Below are 5,125 nucleotides of genomic sequence, written 5' to 3' on the forward strand. Positions count from 1 at the left end.
AAAAGTCCAGTAAAATCATTATAATCAATAAATTAAAATTGATACAATACTAACATCTAAGCTGCAGACTGCATTCAAATTTCACTGATTGTCTCCATAATGTGCTTTATAATCACCCTTTCCTTTCTGACCCAGGAATCAATAGAAGATCATGTGTTGAATTTAATTGCTATGTCTCTTTAACCTCCTTCAACTTGGAGATTCCTCAGTTTTTCCATGTCTTTCACGTCGACAGTTTAAAAGAGAACAGGGAATTAATTTGTAGACTGTCCTTACACTTGAGTTTGCCTTAAGTTTCTCATGGTTAGATTCAGGTTATTTGTTGGTAGTGGGTTTTTGTGGAGACTACCACAGAAGTGATGCTATGTTCTTCTCAATGCAGCATCAGAAGACAACAATGTAATTTGTTCTATTTCTATCAGTGTTGACTTTTATCACTTGGTTAAGACGGTGTCTGCTGAATTTCTTCACTGTAAAATTAATTAATAAGTATTTTGTACTTACTAGGTTAAAAGTTATTAATAAGTATTTTGTGGAGAGCTACTTTTTTTTTTTAAGTTCAAACTCATTTCCCTTTTATTAAAGTCAAGTTACCATTACATGGCTTGGTACTTAATAAAGGAAAACTTGTTCAAATAAGGTAATATGTTATCAGTATTTCCAGGTAACTGTTTACACTCAAGTAGCAATATCAATAAATCCTTGGGAAGCCATGGAGTTTACATTTTGTCAAGGCCCAGTTCCTCCGCAGTGGAGATTCCGAGTTCATTTAAAGTTGATCTAAGTTCCTGGATGACATAGGGGTAGATTTCCTTATGAGGTCCTGCTTTGTCCTCAACGCCCTCTAGGATGCGAACTGCACTAGCAAAACCATTTAACCGTCTGCATGCCCACAAAGCAACATCAATGATTTTGGGCTCTGGAACCATATCATAGCTAACAAGTGTGTTGTTCATCGCTTTACGCAATTCCCAGGCATCTGTATCTGGCTTGTTGAAGTATGTTACCCAGCGAGCATCAAACTCCTCATCTGTCTCGTGTGACCCATGGGAATAGCAGTGAACTGACTGGGGTTGGGGCAGAATGCAGGAGGCCTCGAGGGCCGGCCCGGGCGGTTGCGGTCACCGCGCAGCGGCGGAGAGCGGCGCCAGCATGACGGCGATGGTGGCGCGCAGGCTGAGGATGGAGAGAAACCGGTGTGAGTTCGCGGGTTGCTCCGCATTTGGTGGGGGCCGGCGAGACCTACTTTTATGTTATACAAATATCGTGTTCTTCATCACATTCCCCAGTCCCCACTCTCCCACTGGCTTTAGCATCCATTATTGGTTTTTTCCTAAATCAATTATTACTATAATGATTGACAAATGATGCTATTCTAATCCCATTATTCTTTCTACATTTATTAGTTGGCTTTCTATTATAAGGTAAAGTTTTCCTTGGCCTAGCACAGTGGCTCATGCCTGTAATTCCAGCATTTTGGGAGGCAAAGGCAGGTGCACTTGAGGCCAGGAGTTCGAAACTAGCCTGGTCAACATAGTGAGACCTCATCTCTACAAAAGAAAAAAAAAAAAAAACAAAAGATTAGCCAGGCATGGTGGTGCATACCTGTAGCATCACTTACAGGGGAGGCTGAGAAATGAGAATCACTTGAGCTCAGGAGTTCGAGGTTGCAGTGAGCCATGCTTGTGGCACTGCACTCCAGCCTGGGTGACAGAGTGAGACTGTCTCTTAAAAAAAAAAAAAAAAAAAAGCTTTTCCTTCTCCCTTGTTTATCTGTTTTATTCAATGGATAATCTGTTGCTATCATTTATTTTGATATTCAAATTGTTCCAGATTTAGCTAATGGAAGCCCTTCAAACTAGGACTTCTTCTAACATGTCCTCATCATTCTTTGATTGCTTTCCTACTTTCGTGACAAACAAGATGTTCCAGGAACATTTTGTACTGTCCTTGTTCCAGTCCTAAAATCAACCATTTCTTCAAGGATTTCTGGATTCTGTTAGTGGAGAATGGTATTCAGAAGCCTCCATCTGGGTGCTGGGTGTGATCATTGCTACTAGGAGATCACTGCTTCCAGGTTTAGTTTTCTCCCTTTCTGAACAGTTAATTCCCTTTTGTGACAGAGAAAAACCCAGCTCTCATCTCAATACGCTCACTTAATTCATCTACCTGTATGTAACCAATCTCCTGACCTTATGGCTGCCTTGCAGACCAAGATATTACCTTGCAGTGAGGCCATTGTGTAGTAGAAATGAGGCTAGCCCCTTTGCTCTTCCCACTATAACTTGTAAATGCACTACACAAAGCCAGTGAGATCCTTTTCCAAACTAATTCCTATTCTTTATGCAAAAGAGAGTACGTGTAAAATTTGGGACTCCATTTATTTAGTTTATTATAATTTTGTGAAATTTATTTTGCTATAAAAATGAATGTATAAATATTATAATATTAGAATCAAAATTTATTTTTAATCTGAAGTTTCTGGCTTTGCGTTCATGAGTTTGTTATGATACAATGAGAATATTTGCTCAACTGGTTTTTGGATACACAATTTAACAAATGAGACCTGACCAGCAGGGGAAAAAATAGTGAGAATTTTAAAAAATTAACTACAAGTTCAATATGTTTTTAAAAAGTGATTTTAAAAGATAACAAGTCTCATATCACTTTTAATCAATGTTTTCTAAAATATTTACTACATCATTGTAAGCTTTGTTATTACTAATAATAACTGTGATCTGAGTATTATTGCTTACAAAGCACCTAACAAATATTATCTCAATCTTTTCCCAGCTTTGTAGAGTAGATGATGTTATCTGCATTTTACAGACAGATCATATACTTATTGAGGCTATGCAACTTGTTAAAGATTGCCCAACTGTTAGGTGGCAGAAGTGGTATATAAACAGAGTTATTTTAACTTACCATTTATTCTTCCCTTTTCATTATTTCATTCCTCTGAATTGGGAAGTGTCTTTCTTTCTTTCTTTCTTTCTTTTTTTTTTTTTTTTTTTTGAGATGGAGTCTTGCTCTGCCAGGCTGGAGTGCAGTGATGAGACCTCGGCTCACTGCAAGCTACGCCCCCCCGGTTCACGCCATTCTCCTGCCTCAGCCTCCCGAGTAGCTGGGACTGCCACCACGCCCGGCTAATTTTTTTGTATTTTTTTTTAGTAGAGACGGGGCTTCACTGTGTTAGCCAGGATGGTCTTTATCTCCTGACCTTGTGATCCGCCCGCCTCGGCCTCCCAAAGTGCTGGGATTACAGGTATGAGCCACCGCGCCCGGCCCGAATTGGGAATTTTCTCTCATCTTGCCTGTCCTGTTTGACAGATTATAAATGAATAACTACTCTCCCATGTAAGTTACTAATTTTGTCACCTAGGCTTAGATCAATCAACTCTAATAGGTTCATTTATTCAAGTTGCCGAAAGTGCCTATTGTCCCCCAGTATTTATTACCCCTGCATTGCACAGTAATAGAATGTTTAGCCAGACAAATGGCCTCCCAAGAGATCTCACCTAAGCCTCCCGAGTAAAAAAGTTCATTTCAGGCTGGGAGCAGTGGCTCACACCTGTAATCCCAGCACTTTGGGAGGCCGAGGTAGGCGAATCACTTGAAGTCAGGAGTTCAAGAACAGCCTGGCCAACATGGTGAAACCCTGTCTCTACTAAAAATACAAAAATTAGCCAGGTGGTAGTGGTGTACACCTGTAACACCAGCTACTTGGGAGGCTGAGGCAGGAGAATCACTTGAACCTAGGAGACAGAGGTTGTAGTAAGCTGAAATCACACCACCGTACTCCAGCCTGGGCGACAGAATGAGACTCCGTCTCAAAAAAAAAAAAAAAAAAAAAAAGAAAGAAAGAAAGAAAAGAAAAAAGAAAAAAAGTTCATTTCCTAGCCTACTTGTTAGGTGGATATGGCCATGTGATAAGGGTAGTGATGCTAACAGCTCCTAGGAGCCTTCCTTCAAATGTGCCCCTGTACTCCTTTTTTGTCACTTCCTCCATCCTGTTTCCTGGAGCAGAAATCCTGCCTTGTATAATGAGAATTAGGGCTCTACCCCAGGAATGTCATCAGGGTGGTGAGCTAGAAGGAGACCCCTGGGTCCAAATAACTTTATGGGGCAGAGCGACCATATCTATCCGGACTGCAAAATTCCAGACTTCAGAAAACTCAAAAGCCACTTGATGTTTTTGTTTAAGAGCATATCGCTTTGTCACCCAGGCTGGAGAGCAGTGGCTATTCACAGGCACAATCTTAGAACTTTGCAGCCTCCACCTCCCAAGAGATCTCACCTAAGCCTTCTGAGTAGCTGGAACCACAAGTGCAGGCCACCATGCCCAGCTGGGTGAGCTAAGTAAAGAACCAATTTGGGGGCCTTAAGTGCTAGGATAAGAGTTTTGAGGAGTCTTTAAAGCAGGGCGGTTTTTCATAATTCACATATAAATTGAGTTGGAAGGGTAGAGAAAATGACAAGTTAAAAAATAAACACACTTATTCAGATGTGAGATTGTGAAGGGGCTATGCCCTAGTAGTGGTTCTTGAAAAGTTTATAGAAGAAACTACACTTTGCTTATGGCCTAAATGTGGTAGAAAAGGAAAAGTAGAAGATAAGAATGACCTCAAAGTTTTAAAATTGAGAGACTGAGAGAAAGGCATGCTTGGTAAGAATAGAAAAACTTGCAGACAGCTATTAATAGTTTAGGATGAAAGATTTCAGTTTGAGGTATACTGCCTTTAGATGGCTACCGTGCCTCCTAGTGGAGTTGGAAATGGAGGCCTGAAACACAGTGAGGATTGGAGACAATTGCAAAGGTGATTATCTGAAGTTATGAGTAAGTGACACCTCTGAGAAAGACTTCACATTAAATCTGTGGGTCAAGAACTAATCTTTGTCATTTGCAATAGCATGGATTTACCTGGAGGACATTATATATATTAAGTGAAATAAGCCAGGCACAAAAAGAAATACCACATGATCTCATTCATATGTGTATTCTAAAAAATTGGAACACTGAGAAGCAAGAGTATAGACTGATGATTGCCAGAGCTGGGGAGGGAAATGGGGAGATGTTGGTCAGAGGACACAACCTTTTCCATCTTCTATTTTTTTTTTTTTTTTT

The 5,125-nt window shown here is 40.2% G+C and overlaps 1 pseudogene across 1 annotated transcript in view; it reads right to left on the reverse strand.

Moving 5' to 3' along the window:
* Positions 1 to 550: 550 nt before the first annotated feature.
* Positions 551 to 5,125, reverse strand: part of LOC105526079 — a 7,771-nt pseudogene continuing 3,196 nt past the window's right edge. Inside the window, exon 2 of the transcript XR_001004018.1 lies at positions 551 to 1,242. The product of XR_001004018.1 is annotated as a cytochrome c oxidase subunit 5A, mitochondrial-like (transcript). The remainder of the gene's footprint in view (positions 1,243 to 5,125) is intronic.

This window comes from Colobus angolensis, unplaced genomic scaffold (assembly GCF_000951035.1).
Source record: "Colobus angolensis palliatus isolate OR3802 unplaced genomic scaffold, Cang.pa_1.0 Scaffold57, whole genome shotgun sequence".
Taxonomy (NCBI): Eukaryota; Metazoa; Chordata; class Mammalia; order Primates; family Cercopithecidae; genus Colobus; species Colobus angolensis.